This window comes from Dromaius novaehollandiae, chromosome 8, assembly GCF_036370855.1.
Source record: "Dromaius novaehollandiae isolate bDroNov1 chromosome 8, bDroNov1.hap1, whole genome shotgun sequence".
Classification (NCBI taxonomy): Eukaryota; Metazoa; Chordata; class Aves; order Casuariiformes; family Dromaiidae; genus Dromaius; species Dromaius novaehollandiae.
In genome coordinates this window covers 16,641,092-16,664,155 of record NC_088105.1, presented here as the reverse complement: position 1 = coordinate 16,664,155, position 23,064 = coordinate 16,641,092, and the positions used below count along the sequence as shown (strand labels likewise).

The 23,064-nt window shown below is 39.2% G+C and overlaps 1 long non-coding RNA gene across 14 annotated transcripts in view; it reads left to right on the top strand.

Annotated features, from left to right (window-relative positions):
- Positions 1-19,534, top strand: part of LOC112994447 (uncharacterized) — a 65,202-nt gene extending 45,668 nt beyond the window's left edge. Inside the window, exons 3-6 of one of the 14 annotated variants that reach the window (XR_010390157.1) lie at positions 5,552-14,513; positions 14,781-14,839; positions 15,905-18,575; positions 18,660-19,534. This is a non-coding gene — a long non-coding RNA (uncharacterized LOC112994447). Of the gene's footprint in view, positions 1-5,551; positions 18,576-18,659 lie in introns of all 14 variants that reach the window. The other 13 variants (XR_010390150.1, XR_010390154.1, XR_010390155.1 and 10 more) reach the window with 13 other exon arrangements.
- The last annotated feature ends 3,530 nt before the right edge of the window (positions 19,535-23,064 follow it).

Here is a 23,064-nt window from a genome sequence, read left to right as displayed (position 1 = left end):
CCATTCAAACAGAACATTAAACAGGCACTGAAGTTATCCACACATATGAAGAGCCCAAATAATATAAGGTTCTCTTGAAAATTTAAAGTGTCAGTAGTCAAAAAGATACATTTATTACTTGTGACCTTTAGAACAGAAAGCTCAAGAGTGTCCTTCAGATACAAGAGTTCTTGTAAAGCAGCTGACAGAAAAACATAGAAATAGATCTGCTTTTTAAAGTCTTGTGAGGTTTATTGCTCTCTAGAGCATATCAAAAATCCATTATTAGACCAGAAAAGAAATCTGAAGCAAAAAATGGTCAGGAATACTTAATATTTTCGAGTGGTGAGCAAAACACCGCTAACAATTAGACAGTTGGCCACTTGCATATTCCCTTTGTTCCACTATCGGCTTTTACATTACACTGTGAACAGCTGTCAGGAGTTCCACATATATAAGCTTTGGAAACATAGCTATTACTGCTCCTGGGACAGAAGTGAATAAACCCTTAAATACAGGTACAAAAGTCTGAAACATCTTTACAAACAAAAGCGTCTCTGGACAGTTTCGCCAAGCCTCATGGATGTACGCCCAACATGATTGACATCAGAGAGACTCCTCAAATAATTGAGGTTGAAAGGGACCTCAGGAGCTCAACTAGTCCAACGTCCTGCTCAAGCCAGAGCTAGCTTTGACACTACCCTCTGCAAGGCTTTGTCCAATCAATTTTTAAATATCTTCAGTGTATAATTACCAACACTTCTTCGGGCAAACTCGTCCAGTGTTTTGCCACCTCACTTTTTTCTTATACCTAGTCAGAATTTCCCTTGCTGTAACTCGTTTCCCATTTTATAATTTCACTGTGCACCTCTGCAAAGAGTCTGCCTCCATCTTCTCTATAACCCCTTCATTAGGTTGTTGAACCGCACTGTCAGTTCCGCCCTTATTATTTTCTTCTTGTCCTTCAGCCCCTGCTAGCATGTCAGTAATATTCTGAGACAAACTTTAAACATGTAGTAAACATACAGTCAAGTCTATACCTAAGCCTGCATCATCAGCCAATGACTAAAGTGGAAAATATCTACATTTTAGCTATAGCATTTAATTTCTGTACATTACTTAGTTGCCTTCATACTGAAGAATAACTGTGGTATGCCACATACTATCCCATGGCAACTGCTGGTAAATGCTCTAAATTTAGTTGAGACCACTATGTTAACAGTGTATTAAATGACTTACTAATGATCACTGGATCTAACCATGGATGATTCTTTGAAGATACTTCTAGTATTTCATCATTTTAATCTGACCACATTCATCAATGCCTTACTAGTATTTAGTTTCTTCTAAATTAATGTCATTCATTAGAACTGTTTCAAAGGCTATTCAGAGGTTGGTGCAGTCAGCCTGGACTGGATTCATTCCAAGTACTGATGGTTTGTTCTGATGATTTGATCTGAAAAATCCTCCTTGCAGAGAAGTAATTAGCCTTTCCTAAATTCAACTCTAATTAAAAGTCGGCATAAAATTCCCACTTAACTTCATTGAGAGCAAAGTAAAGTAACAATAGGCCCTTCTGAAAAACGTACTCCAAAGACTTACTGTTTAGCCCAGCGCTACCCCTGGAACAATTCACTGCTTGTAAGCGCATATGACAAACTCTGAGGAGTATCTATTAAAAGATACTAGGTTTGATTTCTTACAACTGGAGATCTTCTGCATAGAGTTTACCTCCTTCAGTTGATTTGATAAAGGTGTGGATTGCTAGCCTTCAAGTAATGATAAGAATACGAGATAGTCTCTTCAGACATTTGTTTGAGAGAAAGTGGTAGTATATACTAAAGGAAAAGTACACAGGAATTTAATTCATGTCATTTCCCCCTCCCTATCATATAAGATGAATCAGAAAAAAATGTGAATATTGTATGATGAAAAAGTCAAACAAACCTAAATATAATCAGGTCCCAAGTGAGTATCCATGACAAGTTCACCGCCAACTCGTAAACAGCGCACTGAATTATCTTCAGCATATAATTACCAACTTGTCATGAGCCACAGACATACAACACCTTGCCATGCAGTCTATACTGCCACAGTTCACAGCAGAAGGATAGCTCCTGAGGCTATTATTTCCCCTCTACCCATCTTGCTGTGCATTTTTGCAACGTATTTCTGAATTTTATCATTAGATCCCAGCTGGAAGCACATGCTTATTGTCAGGCAGCCTTCCCCCATAAACCCTCCCCGGCCCCCCCACCATGAAGAGAAAATGCAGGACACAGTGCTGTGGAGATGGGAGGAAAGGAGGCACGAAAGGTGGAGGGAAGACACACAGTCTGAAGGAGTAGCTCTACTAGAACTGTTTTAGACAGCATCCACCTTAGTCAAAATAACTCTTCAACTGTGCCTCGTCATTAGCTATTGCACACCACACCTCTCACAAGAGCAGACACGTTTTCCATGTTTGTGCACTCACAGTCTCATTTTACATAAGCAACATTTGTTCTCCTTCATTGTCTCAAATTAACAAATAAGAAATCAAATGAGAGACAGCAAGATTCATATTATTGCACCATTTTTACAATCCATTTTCCCAAGTAGCCCCAAAGGCATCTAGAGAGGAGTAACTAGACTGTTTTGGATGACTAGATCTTCTAAAAGAGTAGAAAGTGCCAAAAATATCAGTGTAAAGTTTTAGTAACAAATCAGTCTTAAAAGTACACTCTTGGTGGCTCTGATTTACCTGCTAAACCTCTTCTCGGAGGACAATCCAGCTGGAGAAGATACATCCCGAGTGCAGACTGCTTGGCTGTGTTGGGTCATACATCACTCAGGAGCTCTCACTTCAGCATGAGGAGTGATATCAAGTTAGGCCTAAGAGGAAAACAGAATATCCAGCAAAGAAATATTAGCCTCTTAGTTGAGGAGAAGAGTCAACCAAAACCACAATTATTGAAACCCATTTTTAAGGGGAGGGGAGAGAGAAGGGGGGGGGGGGGGAAGACTCCAAAAGATAGATCAGATCAACAAAAAGAATTAGAGTTACAGAAGTGATAAATGTTGCAATTATCTTTCAAACATCTATCCTGAAAATATCTGTAGAGATTTATATCTAGTCAACTATATATAGTGCTCAGAGAACTCTCTATGTAAAAGGACTCTCAGAAGTCAGCACAGTGAAAAGAGAGCTCCTAAATGAGGCAGGGGAATAATGAGGAGAGTCATGACTAAGACTGCAGCCTTAAAGCTCTGGATTTCGTGCTGCTCCCTCTTGCCATTACAGCAACAAGCGCAGGACCTCTCTCTGGGGTTCGGCACCCCAAACACTCCTTTCGCAGCTGACTAGGGAGAGGCGCTTTGCTGCCTGCCTCTCCAGGAACAGCCCAGGCATGGGGGGCCTGGCTTCAAATTCCAGCTTTCTCAACATGATCATGAACCCAAATATTCCCCTACCCCACTACCAGGTGTTCTGACATGAGGAGTGCTCTCAAACACCTCCTCAATAACCTTTTACACTTTGCAAGGAGCAATTAAGTATTCAGCTGGCTACAGAGAATACGTTAAGCTGCAGCTTGTTAGCTGAGACACCAGCCTCAGAGGGAGAGGCCTCGCGTTTCACATTCTGCTCCTATGAGCAGGGGGCCCCATGCTTGCCCTCCTTTCGTCCCCAGCCCACAGGGGTGCCGGAGCAAGCCCGCGGGATGCTCGGCGCGTGCCTCCCTGACAAGACCCAGGCCTGGGCAGTGGCCACTGCCACCAGCAGATAGGTCCGTGGCTAGCGGCTTTGGGCACCTCCATAGTGAGACAACCGGTAAATAGGGGCGGCTGACGACTTCAGTTTGGGGTTTATGCACTCAATGAGGGTTTAGCACCTAAGCCAGGTGAGAGACAGGCCTAAGCAAAGTAATGCAGCTTGATCAGATTTCCATTAGACTGACGAGGAGGAAAAAAAAAAAAGAAAAAAAACCTACCAAATATACTTAACAAATGTGAATGAAAGAAAACTCATTCTGTTCTGTCTCATAAAAGAAGTCAGCTCTCAGTATTTTTGGGAAGGTCCCCTGATTCTATAAAACCTGGAATTAAGGGTTTTTTTTTTGTTTTTCCCCCTCTAATAGCATTTATGGTTAATGGTGAAAAAGATGTTTGCTCTTTAGATTCACCATTACTTTTTTCATTTTAATATTACACCATTTTAGCTTTCAGTATGCCAGGTCCAAGTGACATCATCTGGTTGATGAAAGCAGAGGGTAGCTGAACAGCTTTACAGGTATTCTGCTGGCTGAAGTTCTGTGCATGTGCAAGGCAGTTTGGCAGCAAAATAGCTGAAAATTACTTTCTTTTTCCCACCTTTTCTTAATAAAAGAACCAAACTGATCCATTGTGGTGAACAAATTATTCCTTTTCGTTCATTCTAGACCACTGTTTTAAGGTTATCTTCAAACAGAGTGTAAAGTACAACTGGTTTGCATTTTCTAAGTCAAGTTTTAAAGATTTTGTTGTTGTTGTTTAAAATAGAAAAATTTTTAAATTTCCTAAACACAACTCACGACAAGTGAAGAGCTCAATGGTAAATACAGTAGCTGAACATAAGTGCATCCCATGCAATATAAGATACCAAAAAGGAATTTATATAGGACCCTGCTACCATTCGAGACCTGTTTTACCCCTTAACCATACAGGCTGGCAAGAAAAATGTTACGTAACAGCAACTTCAGATGTCATTTTCTTTAAACTCTGCCATCTTTCCACTGAAAAGCAGAGCATTAGACTTCTTTTACAGGCTCTGACAGACAGGGAAAGGAGCCAGCAGCCATATTTAGCACAAAGTGACTGATTTCTGGCACCATTTAGCTTCTCTACATCATGAATCTGGCAGCCTGGTAGGTGCTTTTCAAAGATGCTGATTGAATAGTTGATACTAGTATTATACAAAGGCTCAAAAAAGAAAGAATGAGAAAGAGTTGGTCCTAAGCCCCCAGACTTTTTTTTTTTTTTTTTTTTTTGGGGGGGGGGGGTGGACAGTGGGGGAAAAAAAATCCCGGGCAGAATGCCAAAGCCAAGGCAACGCTGACCAAGTGCCTCGTTCAGCTTCTGACTATGTACCTTTGACAAACATCTATAACTTATATCAAACAGTTTAGGCACAAAGAAGCCATAATCCAAGAAAGACTGCTAGTTCTTTCCTTGATTTTCATGAGACAGAGCATATGCCTACAAAGCACAGATTTTGTTCTTATTTTTGACCAATAAAACTATCTCTATTTCCATTCCATAAAAGAAAAAAATATATATTTATTCAGAGGTATAATACTCCAGCAAGTCCTTGCAATTATAAAGATGGTGAATGCATATGCATTCACTACACTTACAAGGAGTTTGAACTACAGAAACCCTAACTCACCACCAAGTGTGTGTGGAAATCAGTTGTCATTTGAAAAAAAAGCAGCCATGTTTTGTTGCTGGCTGTGAAAGCAGAATCAACGGGTAAGACATAAAAGCTTAGAACACTCGCGCAGGCTAAAACATTAGAGAAATATTTTTACTTATACATATAAAACCATGTTTATAGACCTACAGCTTGCGGAGACTGGAAAGGAAGACAAATAAGGTCGGATCGATGTCCTCAGAGGGCGGAGAAGGGTGGAGAAAAAGGACAAGATTCAGACCGGACATACGTACCAGGCAAGCAACCATTCTTTCTGTAATTCGGAACCTCTTACAGTTTGCACAGTGAACTTGTCTTTCCATTTCTCTGAAGTAATCAAGGGTCTGGAACACACTTTTCTAGCTTACACAGCAAAGGCCCAAGTGCAGGGCGGATTCTCGAATGTGCGACTAACCCACCTCCTCGTTTCCTTGGTCTTTTCCACTGCATGTTCACATAGCTAATGAAACAGAAAATCAGCTATGTTCACATGCAACTAATACGAATGAGTTTTCCTAATGGAGAGAATGGAACATAATTACATGCTTTTTCCTATAATCCACTTAAGGTGATATCTCTCTGCCTGTCCCTCATCAATATCTTGGCTCAGTGCACTCAGCCCATATAAATGCATTTTCTCAGTAAAGAGGTCTAAGGTTTGCTCTGCTATTGACTCATTTGTGGAATTTGCACAATGCTATCTAAACAAATGATCCACATTTCGTGATTTCATCCAATTACCAAAGTTTGAATGTAAAGCAAACTTAGTTGCCTATTTGTTTTAATTGCATTTCAACATTTTTCTTTTAAACAAAGCAGTCTTACATTCTCTTCTCCCTAGATACTTATTTCTTTTCAGGCTACATATTCTCCACCCCTTTTGGACATGCAAAACTACGAAGGACCATGGATTTTCACAACAGAGACAGCTGATATCTGAACATTAGCAAGTCAGTAACTGGAGTCTAGCATGAACTACAGTAAGAAAGAGCTTCAAGATTTAGATCCGATTAGGCACTCATATTTCATATATGAACCGAATCTGAACCACAGGCAGAAGTCCAAACTGGAGTTTGAAACTTCTCTTACATGCAGTACATGTAATTTGAAGACACATTAAGCTCATTGGGCAGTCACAGACCAAAGTGAAAGAGCAGCTGAAGCTAAAAGAGGTGGTGGAAGCAGATTAGAACATCTTCATAAGGTGAACGGGAAGCTGAGGCATCTATCAACAGCCTAAGACTTGGATGTTTGTTAATGATTTTATATTCAATGTTATTCAGTTGTAATTACTACAAGGCATGTCTACCTAGTTTAAATGAGCCACAGGTGCTAGAACTAAAGAGTCTTATGTTAAGCTATTGTATAACATTATTTGAAAGATACATTGCACTGAATTTAACAAATTTCTGTGCTATTCTTGCACTCAGAGGGTGCTTTTCAGTGAAGCGCAAAAAAGCCTGGAATTTCTGCTAAAATTCCACTAAGTGTCAAGGCAGCATGCAGTTTCAGGGTAATGCACAGTTTTAAAAGACTAGTAGGTGATTTTCAGCAGAGAAGAACTTTCACTAGCCCCTTCCCCCTTTCTTTTTCCCCAGTGAGCTCCTGTGTGCAGACATCCTCCTGAAACAGAGCGCCTTGCATGTGCAAGCACACACACACTACCCCTTGGCTGCCTGTGCTTGTGCCAACCTGTTTTAGTGCAGTGCAGCTAGTCTGAAATTGTTTGCTCCATAGGTCCTCAAGAAAAATGCTGTCACGGGTTTGAGTGAAGCTGTTATGGCATCGCTAGTGCCTTCTTTCTAGAGGGCAGCTCTGCTGTTTTCTTCCACATTAAGTTAGATTTCCTGACAAATACAAACCTCCCCACACAAAAAGTTAGCCATGACCTTCCTCTCTGCTGTATTCCCACGTGCCAATAGAGTTGCAATTTTGCCATTAATCAAAATCTCAAAAAAAAAAAAAAAAAAAAAAAGGTAGGATTCTGATCCTAACCTTCAGGTACACTCCCCAAAACAGGTGCTTGAGAGCAAGCACTGGATGGAAGGCAATAGAAGAGGAAGGGGAGAAGTGATAAAGGTATTAAAGGAATGGGGTACTGTGTGCTTTAAAACCCTTTGGCTCCAGCTTCTTATTTTTGATATTCAGCATGAGTTTGCCATGACCACAGAAGCCTGCTCTCTTTTTACACTGAATAATTCCCAGCATTTCTGTGTCACTACAGCTGATATACACATATTGAAGATTTAGCTTTCTAACCTTACAAGTGGGGGCAGACAGAAGGAAGGGGAGAGCAAGAAATACCAATAAGCTTCCCAGCCTCTTTGCCTTTACATTACTGCATGATACTTCTCTCCCTTTCTCTCCAAATATTTGAGGAATCCACTTCCTCTGCAAGAGAGGGAGAAGAAGACTGAAAGAAGATGAGAGAAGACTGACATATATAGTTTGGTTACAAAATTTTTATTTTATAAATTTAGAAAATATATGTATTTCTCAAATAATTGGGATGAAATTGCAGCTCCAGAAAAGCCAGTGACCAGGATTTCACACTCAGTCCTGTTAAGCTGTTTTTATATATTAGAGAAAAGTCTAGATCTTGGAAGCCATTTGTCCTCAATTTCCCTTCAATTTTTATGCTAGAAGAGGGGCAGATTGCTAAATATTTTGGCTATTCTTCCTTCTCCTTCCTCACTTCATTCTGACTTACATTACATTAGCAGTGCTGCTAATGGCATATGACAATAATACTGAGCTCTTGTGCAATATACTCAGACTAGACACCCCCCACCCCCCGTTTCCAGCTAAGCATGATCCACATTTTACAACAGGAAAAGTTAGACCCAGAGACATGAACAGACTGGTGACATCTTTTCTTTGGTTATATCCTTCCCTCCATCCCATTCACTGCTTTACTCCTTTGTGAGTCTCACTCTGCCTCTTGTAGCCTTAGGGGACAGGATTTGGAATCTCAGACCAGGTTCTGTCAATAGAATGAGGTCAGCCAGCAGATCCACGGGACAGGCGAGATTAAAATGTGTTTATCCTGAGCCCAAGTGCAGGGCCCTATTCAGACAGCTTTGCTGCCTGCTAGTTATCAGGTTGAATTGAAAACAAAAGTTATATTAAGAGACAGCAGGATCATTATTTCTCCTTTCTGCCCCCTCCTCAAGTGCTTGAGGTCATTTTCCACAACAGAAATGAAAGCCTTCTTGGATGTGTTTTTGTGCTAAACAGCAGTGGTTAATTTCTTGCAACTAATTAGTTATTCAAGTGAAAGTATAATGATCCTCCAGCATGATTGAAAGTGCTTCAACTGAGTTTCCTGCTAACAGCATACTCCTAGAAAAGACGCAATAAATCAGCAGGGTTATGGAAATATTTAAACAAAGCAAGTCCATGACAGGAACCCATTAAAGATGTAGCCATGTAATATTTATGTACCTAGCTGACTTGTGCTTTTAACCTGGCACTTTCAGCTACAGCTTTTTAGCACCTGGGTCATATTCACTAAGAATGAAATTCACCCTATCTGCTAAAAGCCAACATAACGTCTTTGCATTAGGTGTTCAACAGTATAGGGTTCATACAGGACCTAAGTGGTGCAGCCCTCCCACTGAAGGGAATTTCATCCAAATTTCTCTAAAGAAAAATGCCATTAAAACACCTTTAAGCAACACAGGAATGTGAGTCTGTGAACCACAAATTCCCCAATTACCATCAGCAATAAAATCTGTAGGTAAGTAAGAAAGGTTTTAGAAATCCAAAGGTCTTGATGCAGAAACAGAACCCCTCAGAAACAAAGCTGCTCAGAGCAGCCCCCGTCACCTATCAGTGTTTAGGTTAGGGCGTGGGGATTGAGTCGAGGGGTTACTGAGATGGTAATAGCTGATCTCTCAGCCAGAAACATTTTTTAAAGGCACTGATTGCAGAAAATGTCATCCACTCATTCTAAAAAGGGGTTGTTCATTACAGGCAAGGAGTTTAAACACACTAGTTACTGCAGAAAAGTAAAATTCAGTTGTCTAGAAAAAAATTTTGATATTGCTGAGTTTTCTGGATGCCTCAGATGTACAGTATCTGGTCCTTAAATAGCAAAAAGGAAGAGAGATTTCCCTTTCTTCCATTACATTAAGTAGTGGGCATGTGTTTATCATGTATTTTTAAAATATACATAAGCACAGGCAAAGCAAGGGGAGCAGCTTAATAAACCCCACTTTCAGTGGCTACATATTCTCTCCCTCATCCCATTTACTCATTTGCTTCTTTGCCAAACCACTAGTCCATCTCCTACAGTTTTAAGAGACAGAATCTGGATTCTTAAACCAGCTTCAGGTGATGTCCCAGACATTGCTTTATACTCTGACTTACCCTTCCTTACTACAGCAGATGGCTGCGAAAAGGAAAACCTCACTGCTGCTGGGCTAGAGAAACAGCAGAACACAATCTAGCCAAAGTATGACTTGGAGGGAAATTGGAGGAAGGAATGTAGAGACCTGACTGCAATTTCCTGGGACTCAGAGCAGGAAGAAAGCAAAAGAAATATAAGAAATTGGCAGGAGAAAGGGATTGAGAAGGACAGAAAAGGAGACTAAACCTCACTCCCCCTTTCCCACTAAAATCATGTTTGCTCTCACCACAAGTTTGTGGGCCAATGACCACTTTCAACTTGCACTTTCTGCTGGAAAAATAAATTAGGAGTCCAGTTTAATTTTATCAATAGAGAGTTTAAAGTGGTCACTGGAGCACAAAGTGCTTTTCAAAGGGCAGCTAAGCTCAACAGGGACAAGGAGGAGGATGTTGGGACAGCCGAGAGAGTACAGACAGATTAAAAGCGCTAAGGGTGCATCTATTTTCAACAATAAAGATAAGGCCTTTATAACATTTTCTGCAATCCTCTTTGTTGTGAGCTGTTTTTTAGACAAACATATATTACTTACAAATACCTTTGCCAGGGTATTTTGCATGTGTGTGGTTTGGGGGAGGGGTTGTTTGTTTTGTTTTACACATAAGCAGTAAATGAACTAGGCATTTGCTCTATGAGCACATGGGATTATGCTTAGCCTGTGCTGTAAATCATCAAATCCAGTACAAGTAACTTTGTACTAGAATAGTTTTTGCTATGCTAAACATTTAAACTGTGTACCCAATTCTTCAAACTCTCAGTTCATGCTGCATTCAGAGCTTTATAGGGTTGGGTCAGTAGCGTATTTTTTCCGAGTGGTTGTTCCTAGATAACAATAACAAAAACCCAAAACTTCTGCTTACATCATTTAACATGCCTAAAGGCTTAGCTGAAGACACTCGGAATTATGAAAAAAAATTTTATGCTTGTTTTTTCTTAAAAATGGCCTCTACGGTTGAAAGTAAGAAGTTACACTATCGGAAGGCAAAAAGAATGCTTTGCCAACTCTGGACCAAAAACAATTTTGTTTTTGAACTGGAGCAGTGACAGGCATAAAAGGGTTTCAGGGAATTTCATCTTCTCCCTGAAGGCAGCTGTGAGCCTTTCGACTGCCCCAGACTGCATGCTATAGTGATCGCAAGACAGGCATGTTTTGCAAGTCCTAAGCAATAGCCTTTATTTATCAGAGCATGTGGAGTGTGACGGATAGCAGGAATGAGGCAAATGAGGCAATTCCACCAGTTCCTATGAAAACTTCTCATTTGAGCAGTACTTTCAGCTCTACTAGGTAGGTGTTACACTTGCTGTTTAGCAAATGCCCCCCTACTACTTTCTTAACTTAAACTAATAATATTAATACTCAAGAAGATTTCACCCAACATTTACAGAGAGCCATGAAATGCTCAGTGTTCTTTCAAATTGAATTTACACAACTTCCATAAAGTAATAGTGATGCTTTTAGGAATAAAGAAGAGGCACAATCTCTCATCTATGTCAAACTACACATGAGAATTATCAAGTGTGTTAGCAACTTTCATAAATTTGCATGCTGAATTTTCAGAGGAAAGAAAATGCAGGAATACCAAAATGCATTCACAAAGGAGATAATGTGATCAGTGATTTACTTCCTTAAGTCTTCAGAAATCAATTCTAACCGAACACAGCCTGCCTTTCGTTGGTATCCAGCACTGTGTAATAAACAGCATTTAAAATGCCTTCCCCCTCCACACACCGCTCCTTTCTAGGTAGCATGTAGATACCAGACCTTGATGCTTTACCCGGGAACAGAGACACAGGACTCAAGCAGCACCTCTTTTCCAGCGAGAGCACGCCTCCCCTTTGAGGGCCTGGGGCAGTGTGCCTCAGATGCTAATAGCTTGAGTTGTGTGCAATAGCCCTGTATTGTTTATATAGCACTTCACATGTTCAAAGCACTATCTGAGATATCAGCCATCACCACACTTTTATGAGGCTGTAAGTATTACCCACTAAACTTTAAGCTTAAATGACTTGCCATTGATCAAAAGTAACTTTGTGTGGCAAGACCATAATTATTTGAATTTAGTAATTCTTGCAGTCTATTCCTAAGGTGTCTCAGAAAAAGGAGGATGGGATATTAAAGCCAGTTGTTACCGCACTGTGCTCTGCCAGACTGAGATATAGACACACAGAGAATACCTAAGCCCAGTTGCACTCCAGCAGAATTTTTTCTGTATCAGACAACCTTTAGGAAGAAAGTAAAAGCCAAAATAAAATGAAACATTGTAAAAGCCCTAAACAAGTTCCTCTGAATTTGCATGTATATAGTCACTGTGAAGAACATAAGACAACCATTGTATTCACACTCAACACTGCTGCCATCAGGTCTCAAAGCACAAAAAAAACATGCAAACTATATAGAAATAGTCCACAGGTCCTAAATAAGATGGAGATCCTCACTCATTTATTCTGAAAGAGTTTTGTTTTGTTTTTTAGTTTATTTTAAACCAAGAGGATTAGCAGGCACCAAAGACCAGGCAAGTCAGAAGTAATCATCCCCTTTTCTGCAGCTAAAGAAAACTACAAGCTATTGTCTAAGATCTGATTACAGTAGAATTCAGACTAATACCTCTTAGTCATACAGAATATTTTTCTTTCCATTTTTATGCTGACTTCCATCCCATCAAAATTCAGGTGCTTTGCTAACATTTATAATGCAGCCTCAAAATATTAAGTCTCCCTTTCCATGAGATCAACATTTAGTCTTATTTTTCAAATGAGATTTGTAAGACAAAGGAGCAGATATTGAGAGACAACCAGTCTTGGTACCCAGGACAGCCAAATAAAAGCTGGAAATAAAAGCTAAACAAATTGCATCCTGAAGAATATGTTTTACAGTTATTGGCTTTAGAACCCACATGATCACACAGGAAACACAGGGCAGCACCAAGACAAAAAAAATGCAGGTCTCCACACATAATCCAGGTTCATCAAAAAAGGAAAGAGTGCCTGTTTAAGGCTATCAGAAGGAGGGAGAGGGTAAGAAATTACCTTCAAAGGGAGTAACGTCTACAGGGAATTACTAACAGAACCTCTTGTGCTTTGGTCAAGTTGATCGTGGTGCTCTCAATATTCACCCCGGCTATTGTATCATGTCCATTAGACCTTTTTTGGGTACAGGCCACACAGAACTCTATGCCAGACTGTGTTTGCAATTTCTACTATTTTGACTTCCATTGCCTGAAAAGTTAGATTACTGAAATGTTTGCTAAAACATTAAACTCTAAGCATAACGTCAGTCGGTGAGCATTGCTTCATGGATATTAACGTAAAAACCAGTTACCATACTCCATCTACTGATCTAAAGAACAGATGTTTGCATATGATTTATGGACACTAAAATATGTGCATATCTTCCATAAATAGTAATCTGTTCCAGTAACAAAAAGTGGAATTGTAGTCCAAAAAGGCTGGGAAACTGCAGGCAGTATTAGAATTGATTTGGCAACTTCTTGTCTTTAAATAAAAAGACAAAGCTTGCAGATCCAGTGCTACAGCCCTGTATGCTGGAAAAGCTCTTACAGTTTCAAACAGGACTAACAACATGAAGTAATACCCATATAAATTGCATAGTCAGGCACAATAGCTTAGATATAAAAGTCTGCTTAGAGGAAAAAAAAGTGTAATTGAGATTTGTTAAATAAAAGTAATAATTTATGTTGAATGAGGTACAATAAGTTTATGTAGTATGCAAAAAGCCAATACTACCTTGGCTATTTTTACGTTAAGTTTTGTTTTGGAAGAGTCTTTAATATCAAAATTTAAGAAGACACTAGCCAGGTAAAATTCTAATGGGCAAAGCATACCTTCCAACTCGGCAATTAAATTATTTCTGGAGGTGCAAATATTTGACTGAATTGATATCACCGCTACTCCTCACGTTTGCACTGCTCCTAAATGAGCTCGGCTAATCACCATCCCATCTCTTTGACTGGGTTGTAGACACGTATTGTCATCTGATGGGTTTTGTTTCAAAAAGCAGAGTCAAATTTTTGACAGCAGACTTGCTCAAAAACTTTGTCAAAGGCTACAAACACATGACCTAACACATTTGGGGATGTGCTTTTTTTGGGCAAGTAGAACTTTGAGAAGACTCAACAAATTGCAGATTGTGATATGCATGCATGTCACCCAGGTTTTGATTTGTTTTTTAAAAAAAAAATCTTATGGTTATTATTTCACTCCAAAATGCTTTTCTGGTATGCCAAGATATTTCCCACTCTTATTTCATTGGCAATAATGACAATAATTCTCTATAACTTTAGATTTCTTCACACCAGAATGTAAGAAAAAGCAACCGTGTAGAATGCAGAATTTAAACAAGGCAATCATGATTTTCTCTCCTGTCTCAGGCTGGCATGCACTAGCACTTCAAGATGTTACACAGCTGCTGCTCTTCTCCAGAGATGGCTGTACTCCAGTAAATGGTGAAATATTCCCTAACATACTTTTTCCAGCAGAGGTTTATAAAGATGTTACCATGTTTCCACAGGTTGAAGGCAAAATGAAAACACTGCGATTGTCTAGCTGGTTTCTCTAGAAACATTGGTCTTAGAATTACTGCATTAGTAATTAGGAGTCGATCCCATACCCCAATGCACTGCGCACACAACTGGAGTTGGTGTTCACAGAACACGGCGAGTCTCTTCGATCACAATGCAGGTAACCCTGCAAGAGCAGCATTCTGCTCTTGCCATTTCTACCACCGCTACCACCAAGTGTTCACTGAAAGTGAACGCTATTCATTGTGTCAGAGAAAGGCCTTCCTCTTCACAACTGCACAGAAATTTTACTTTCAGCATATAACTCAGAGACATGCAAGAATAAGCTGAAGCTCTAACAAGTCAGCTGGATTTAATTCCTTTTAGTAGAAGCACATCACAATGTGAATGCTTAACGAGATTTATTATTGCTGTTAATTTATTGCAGGTACATGAAGATTTGGCATTTGAGAACACTTTAATCAAAAAGATGAAAAAATAGAAAAGGTACTAAAAAACTAATGACCGATCAGTCTACTTCACTTTTTTCCAGATGAATCTCCAGGTGCCAGCTGGTGTAAATGCAGATTCCACTGACGTCAATGGAGCTGTGTCAGTTTACACTAGCTGAGAATCTGATCCCAAGTGTGTTAGTGCCATTTTTAGACACTGCCACTGGAATTCACTTTTGTGACAAAATTAAAAATACATCCAACCTCATTGCATTTCTTCCTGTCCCCAAGTGTATAACTGGAAGCCTGCCGACCTACTGTGGGAGAGGGCAAGTGGGAGATGGAATTAATGAAAGGAGCCTACAACCGTATCGCCAAGATAACTTGGCAATATGAGTATTGATACTATTGTTCTGTTGTCTGTTTTAGAGAAGTGAGTGTTTGCCTTAAAAGTCTTACTCCACCTCCCAGTAAAAGTTTAATGCCAGCAAAGGAAAAAGATGTTGTAAGTCATGCAGAGTATCTACCACAGCAGCACGCTAACGTACTATTTTAATCAATGTACAATCTGTATAGATTATTTTTAATGCATCATTAGGGAAATTATCTGAAGTTCACAACTTTTAAGAAACCCCAACCTGAGATCTGTTTATTCATCTAGATATTTGTTCCCAAAGGATCTCGCTGCTGGAGAATTAGCAAGACTAGTCAACAGACACACACACAGCTTGACGCAACCAGCAAAGCCAGGCCTGTGTGATGTCCATCATCTATATTTCCGTGAGCACTTGTGCAGGGAAGGGAGAAAGAAGGAAGGAATGACGTGGGGCAATAAGCAGGGCAGAGCAGTGCCTTATGGCTCCAGCCACCATTTGTAAGTAGGGAAAGGGAGCTTTTATTATTGTTTTACATACAGCAGCTGTTAAACATGAGTGCACCATATGACAAAAATCTAGTTGCCAGTATTAACCAGTATAATGAAGCTGAACATTTGCCTTTTGATTCAAGATATATAAAAATCAAAATGCAAGAGCTAGCTAATTAGAACTAAAGATGCAGCTCACATAGCATTGAGGTAATTGTTTGTTTGTGCAGAACAACACCCATATCTTCAATTTAGGTCAGGCCATCAAGAAGAGGAAAAGGACTGAAGGCTGAAGATGAGATGCTCTATTTCACACAGTTGCCCTCTGGAAGGACTGGCAAAGGCAGTCACTTAAATTAGGTACAGGTCATCAGACAAGGTATCTTATCTATTCCTAAGACAGGCAACTCCAGCAGTCCAAATCCCTATGGCCTTTACAACGACACAATGAACTACATCCTCATGTACCTCTGTCAATTCACATTAGGTTCCTGGTGCCTTTTTTTTTTTTTTTTTTTTTTTTTTTTTTTTTTTTTTTTTTTTTTTTTTTTTTTTTTTAAGTGATATTTCATGTACACTATGACCCTATAGCTCATAGCCAGGGAAGTGCTCTGGTTTATTTATGACCTACTAACCCTAAATTATTTTTTAATTAAAAAAAATATAGTCTGAATGGTCTCATAAGCCTGCAGATCTGAAATAAAACTTAAAATAAATTTGGCATTTGTAACACAGCTAGCTAAGCCCACTAGGGGATTAAAAAAAAAAAAAAAAAGAAAAGAAAACCAGATGACAGAAGATGAAAGCATTTTTACCCTGCATAACCTGCACACATTGGGCATCAGGGCTGTAATGCAGGATTACTTATTTTGTACTTTGAACTAGTCTTAGTCCCCTTCAATATAGGTTAGGTAACCAAAAATACTGAGGTTTTTCCACTAGGAGCAAGGGGAGAGAAACATAATAGTAATCAGTGAAAATAACCTTTAATGCATTTTGCCCAACCATAACATCTACAAAGCTCCTCTCCTTCCCTAAACCCCATCCTAAGGGCCAGGCTTCTGACAGGCAAGACCCAATCTGAAGTATGAAGTTACAGAGGGAAGCAGGGAATAAGAGCATAGGAATAAATACTGAAAGAAGTGTTGTACAGAAAGCAAGCTTATAACAGGGCTGATGGTAAACATGAGTGACCTTAAGCCATGAAGTCTATTCATTTGGCTAGAACAATGTTGAACACATGCAGATAAGTACAAAAGACTATTGAGCTGAAGAGCCTTATTCTCTCATCGCTCATGCTGGTGTAAACCAGAGCTCCTTCCCTAACATCCATGGAGTTACTGTGATAAAGCCAGTACAAACAAATGGAAAATCCAGCTTCAGGGCTAAAGTATTCATCAGCAGCAGATATCCCATGCTGCTGTGTCAGCAAAAAGGGGTTCGCTGCCACACTGCTTTGAAGTCGGATACATTCGTAATCACAGGGCCATTCCTAAACAAAATATGTCTAATCTACCACAAAGGAGAGATGTGGTTTATCCCCTTCATGTCTAGTTCTCCAATAGGATATGTTAATGACTTGCTGTCCTCTAGATTCATTTGACAGAAGATACAGTTGAGTTAATTGATAAAAAGTAATAAAAGCCTGTACACACAGAACAATTAGTTGAAAGAAACAGCTAGGTGAAAGCGCTTGTCATGGCATTTCTTTACAGAATTCATGCAGGCAGCACACATGAATTGCAGTCTTTTGGTGCTGGTTCCCTTTAAGCTCTTTAACAAAGAGCATTTATAAATTTTTTTTAAAAAAAATCATACATTAATAAAAAAATCAGAGTACAAAACTACCTAGTCCTTTGGTAAAATATTTAATAAACAGCAATTCACAGAAGCCAATGAATCAGTCAGCTTCAGTGCAGCGAGCTATACACAGCCCAAAGGAAAAGCACTCAGACCAACTGGCTTCAAGAGACTGATCTGCGAGAGAAGTCAGCTCACGATTGCGCATAGTAAGTAAGGTAAAATTCCCAGGTTACCATGCTTGCTCTCCGATCTGTCCTCTGAAATCCTCCCCCCAGACGGGACATCCTGTCTATCACATGGAAATTACAGCACTACATCTACTTGAGTTTTTTTTTTTTTTCTTCCTCTTTTGAAAAAGGACAAATTAATTGGAAAATTCAAAAAGATCGGAAATGTGTGTTGTGCTATTGTGGAAGTTAAGAATGAGGACTTTATATCAAAAAATTGATCATCGCAGAGTAAACAGCATGCTGCCACTTAAATTTATGTCAAACCTTGACAAAAATTCATCCTTCTCCCTTCTGAAAACTATAATAACAGGTCCTGCATGTGTGACAATTTCTAAGACAATAAAGGTCTTCTGTCTTTAAGAAGCTTATTAAGAAATTAAACCTTAAAAGCAAATGTAGTTTTTCATCAATCCTAAACAAGCTTTAATCCAATTGAACCATGTCAGCAAAAGACACTTCAGTCAGTTGGGCAGTCTCTAACTGGCAACACCGATTCATAAAATTCTTAGCCAACTTTGATAAATTAGAGGATTTTGTGTTTTGATTTGCCAAAAAGTTCAGTTCTGATGTAATGGACATATCAGACCACATCAATCCATTTCTGCCAGGATGCCCAGCCTATAGAGTTAGAACCTGAGTAAATGAAATATCTTTTCTTTTCATAGAGAAGCAGCTTGGAAAACTGCCAGCTCCTTGCCTGAAGATCGAAATAGGATGGGCAGAGAAGGGTATTGGTGTCGGTAAGAGAACAATAACAGAAATTGCATCATCTGTATGATTAAAGTCACTGTGTCAATTTTGATTTTCCCCCCTCCTTTCAGACATTTAAGGATGCTGTCAAGGCAATGGAGTTCTGTTGTAGTGGTTGCTTCAGTGAACATTCAACGCTGTCGGTGAGTTTGGAATTAAAGCGAAAACCATCGACCGTTGATTGTACCCTCCAGCTAACCATCCTCCTCCTTACTTCATGCTTTCAGGCCTTAACACCGAAGATAGCAACCTAACCAGCACACGAGGTTTCTCCCCCACCCTGCCAAGCTTTACAAAAAAGGTCACAATCAACATTCATTGCTGTCGGTGGGTTTAACTATGTGGACAAGCTCACTGAACAATGAATGCAACTGTGGCCCCACATTTTACAGGTGCTGTTAAGAGGAACATCATCTCTGAAAGCGGTAGTGAGAAGCAAGTTCTTCTTCTATCCTAATATTTTCTGGTTGAAAAGTAGTCGAGGACATTGACTTTTTTGCTTGTTGTTTTTAAGTGTGCTCGAGTCAGCTGACTGGGGGATGGGGAAGGGAAGAAGCCAAACACGAACCCCCCACCAGACTGTCTTTTTCTGAAAAGCAGTGTCCTCCCCAGAGTTCAGACTCATTCAAGCCATAGGAATTCATATTCAGTATGTACGTGGAAATAAATGCTAGTATGGGGAACTGTTGGTGTCTGTGCACTCCTAAGGACTCCGAGCACAGGAAGGAAAGATATTTAAGCCTCATCTTAATTAAGATTACAACTTGGTACACAAAAAAAACCCCTCTGCTGTACTTGTCAAGACAAAAGTACAAATGGGAACCAGAAATCAAAAATATGGATAAAATGTTACATCAAGTAAAGGATTAATTTTACATTAAGCTTATTTTAAGCACCTAATAAACACTGTTAAACTGCAAACCTTATTGGACTTGCCTCTTCTTTGTGTTCCAAGATAAAGCAGGAATAAAGAGCTGTCTATTTGGTAGTAACAGTAATTGAACAGTAGTTAAATTGCAAAACTTACTGTAAGCTTTGGGTACCTATGTCACATTCTCAGAATTTGACAGTAATATGAAAATAAAAGTTTAATTAAAGCACACACTACCCTGTCCTTGTTTCCTTACAGCCTCATGACACACACACACGGGGCAAGTCTGCATTGCTAACATCATGCAGCTCTCCAAGTTCAGCCTTTACACTTAGTTGTAAGTCAACCTCTCGAGTAGGCACAACTTCCAAAAGTTAGGTAATTGCATGTCATTCTTATTGTTTCTCCTCATAATAGGGAGGTCCATTAGCAATAGTTTAATTTGATTATTTATAAAAGATCCGCAAACTTTTCTCAATTAGGCAGCGGTTCTCTTACTCACTGTACTTGCTTGCTTTATCCAGGTTTTGTCCATGTAGCAACTACACAGGGATGCAAACATCAAGTCTGTCACAGAAAGATACATCCATATTTGCTTTTGCATTTTCGTTTAATTAAATGATAAAAATATTTCAGTCATGACAGAGCTCCCTCCTGAACACCATGCGAGACTGATATTTATTTGGGGTTGGGGAGGTGGGGGAGGACAGGGAGATCAGTTCCTCCATGAGATAACCCCACTAACAAGAAATTGAATTAATCCTGTAAGTGTTTGGACATTATTTAAAATTCATGGTCAGGAAGATTGTTTTTTACTCCAAAGTTTGCTAGCAGAGAACCTGCAGGGCTCTATTGCTTGCAGGGTACTATTGCTGTCAGAGGGGGCAGAGTTAAGTATTAACAGGAAGGGCGCTATGGATGAATGAATTCTCAGCAACACTGTTTAGAGATAAGCCTGTATCTTTATGTTTACTCATTTCTACAGAAATGGGAACTTGGATTACTACTGAAATGCATATTGCAAATAGATAAAGCTCATTAAAAGCAAGACTCAACGTTTTATATCCTACCTAGGAGGAGTAACTTTCAAATTAAGTTGTAGCTAGGATGTTCTGACAAGAGTATTCATCAAGATTGGATATTGCAAGCTAAAATAGATCAAATTCTGTTTCTGCAATGCATTTGTTAATGCTAGATATAGATGTGTTATGCATTTATAACAGACAAGAGGCTTATCAAAATACAAGATTCTGGAATTTGACAGCACAGGAAAGACCCAGCATCCCAGCACGTGATCACCTCCAGGCACAGAGGGAACAACCATTCTCCGTTCCAGCTGGAACGGAGAATGGCTGAATGATGAGAATCGGTGCAGACACACCAATTCCAGTGCAGGGGGAAAATAAATAAATAAAGCTGGTTATAACCTTTCCTAAGATAATACTTCTCAGAATACACAAGTGTTTTCCCTGTTAAAGATTTCTATCTCAATTTTGTTTCCTACACTCACTAAATATTAAATAGCAACAATTCACACCCTAGTAGAGAAGGGCACAGAAACCTCAATCAGCACCGACCCGGGCACAGATAATCAGTCCACACCGCTTACAAAGGTAAACCGAGTATTTTCACCTGGACTGCAAGTTTTTATGCATTCCTAAAGAACAGGCTCTCAGCTGAAATGGTATCCAAAATTTTAATGGTACCTAGTATAAGTTTTATTAGTAATCTTTTAGTGACATCATCTTTTTGTATCAAGACAAAGAACTAAAATCTGCTTACTGCACTTCATACAACTTAACACCTAGAAGTCTGCTTCTCCAGACAGAGCGCTCCCTTGCTGAGCGATGCACCGTTATTCCACGCACCACGACAGGCATGGACTTGCACATGCCTTTCCTTATGCTATAAGGCCAAGTATGATCCCCATTAAGTAACTGTGGCTGTGAAATACTGAGGAGAGGTTTCATGATCATTTTCATGTTTTTTGTTAATAGTATACATATGCCCTGGTACCAGTGTCCACGGGCCAGCGACATTACAACAACACTGAGGAGAGATTTTATGGAAATAATTCACTCACAGCAATATTCTTAGGTCAAGCATATCAAAGTCAGTGAATGCAATGGGCCCTGACACAACAAGAGCACTAGTTTTACAGCAGTGGAGAAGGAACACACTTGCCACACATGAGAGCGCAGCTGCCCTTCCCTAGGAAGTGACTGCAGTACTGTGCTTGAAAACAGGAGAGGTGGTACTAAGGCATTGCTGTAAGGTTTGGGGGCTCTTTTAGTTACCTGTAGGTGTTTAGGCATTTTTCCTCAACTTCTGGAATAAGACAAAAATCAAAGCATATAACCCAACAGTTTCTGCATCAAGTCTATAACTTCTGTTCAGGAAGTATAAAGACACTTGGTCTCGCCTTTAAAACTACAAGTCGTAAGGATCTCTATGACAGAAATTGTCTGTGATATACAGGACCATGGTATGAAGAACATGTTAAACTCGCTTTTTGGTAAAGTTTCATACCACCAAGCAGAAAAAAAAAAAGCACTAACATTTCTTGCTTTACAGATAGTGAAGTGATATTCAGTAAGAGTTAAATACAGAAATAGCCTATAGTTGAACTGGAAGCAGTATCTAGACCTTGCATCCCAATCATGTGTCTTTCTTGGGGGGGGGGGGATTAGCTTGTAATCCAGACTTTTCCCCTCACGCGAGCACCAGTTTTCTTCTGAGATCATCCCTTTTTTCTGTTGCATTTGATGTCTATCTCTGTTACTTTCCAGAATTACTGTGCAGACACCTTTTTTCTTTTTTTTATAGATTTATACAATGACCTCTGCTAAATTATGGCATTTTTTTCTTCAGGTTAATTTGTACATCTTGCCCTTTCTTTTACTTAGAGCTTTGCATAATTTTGTCTGACTTTTCATTTTTCTAGTCTTCCTTTGCATCCTCCTTAAGTGCAAATGCAAGAAATGGAGGCTGCATCCCAAGCAGTCCAGCCAAGGCTAGCTGAGACAGTCTGATGTCTCCTTATTTTACAGGCAAGCACTGATCCTTTTCAGCCAAAAAGAGCATTTGTAATGGCACCATACAATAAACATTTAAATTTATCTATTATTCCACAGATGCATGGATGTCCACAAGTTCTTTCCTAGTTTGAAATAGGTTATTTCATCCCCCTGAAATGCAGCACTTGCCATTTATTGATCATAGAACAATTACTCCAAAATATAGTTTATCCCAAAAATAAAACATCATTTCACTAAGGTTTTGAAACTTAAAATCCATGGCAGCATATATTAGTAGCCATGAACTTTGAATATAACCAGAAGTCTCATAATTTAGTTAAAAAAAAAAAAAAAAAGCTTGCCATTGTATTTCATTTTCTCCTTCCCCCCCCCCTTTTTATTCTTTATTTTTAAAGAAAATGAAAGACTACAAAAGCGGCAATAGAAACAATGAACACAAAACCAGCAAGTTTTTCATGAGCTAAGGAAAAGTTCCATCTCATACAGAAATGAGGTGTGTTTAAGGTGCACAGACATAACAAGAACTCTTAAAACATTTTTTTTTTTTTTTTTTTTTTTTTTTTTTTTTTTTTACAGTTAGGTGATACTGCAGATGCTGTCTTATTGTCATTTAAGTAAAGATTTTTTTTAGAATTCAGTTATAAGAGTTAACAGTCCAATAAGGAATCTATTAAATGTAAAGAGGTAGAACTATTTTACATTATTGCAGCCTCATTCTTTGTT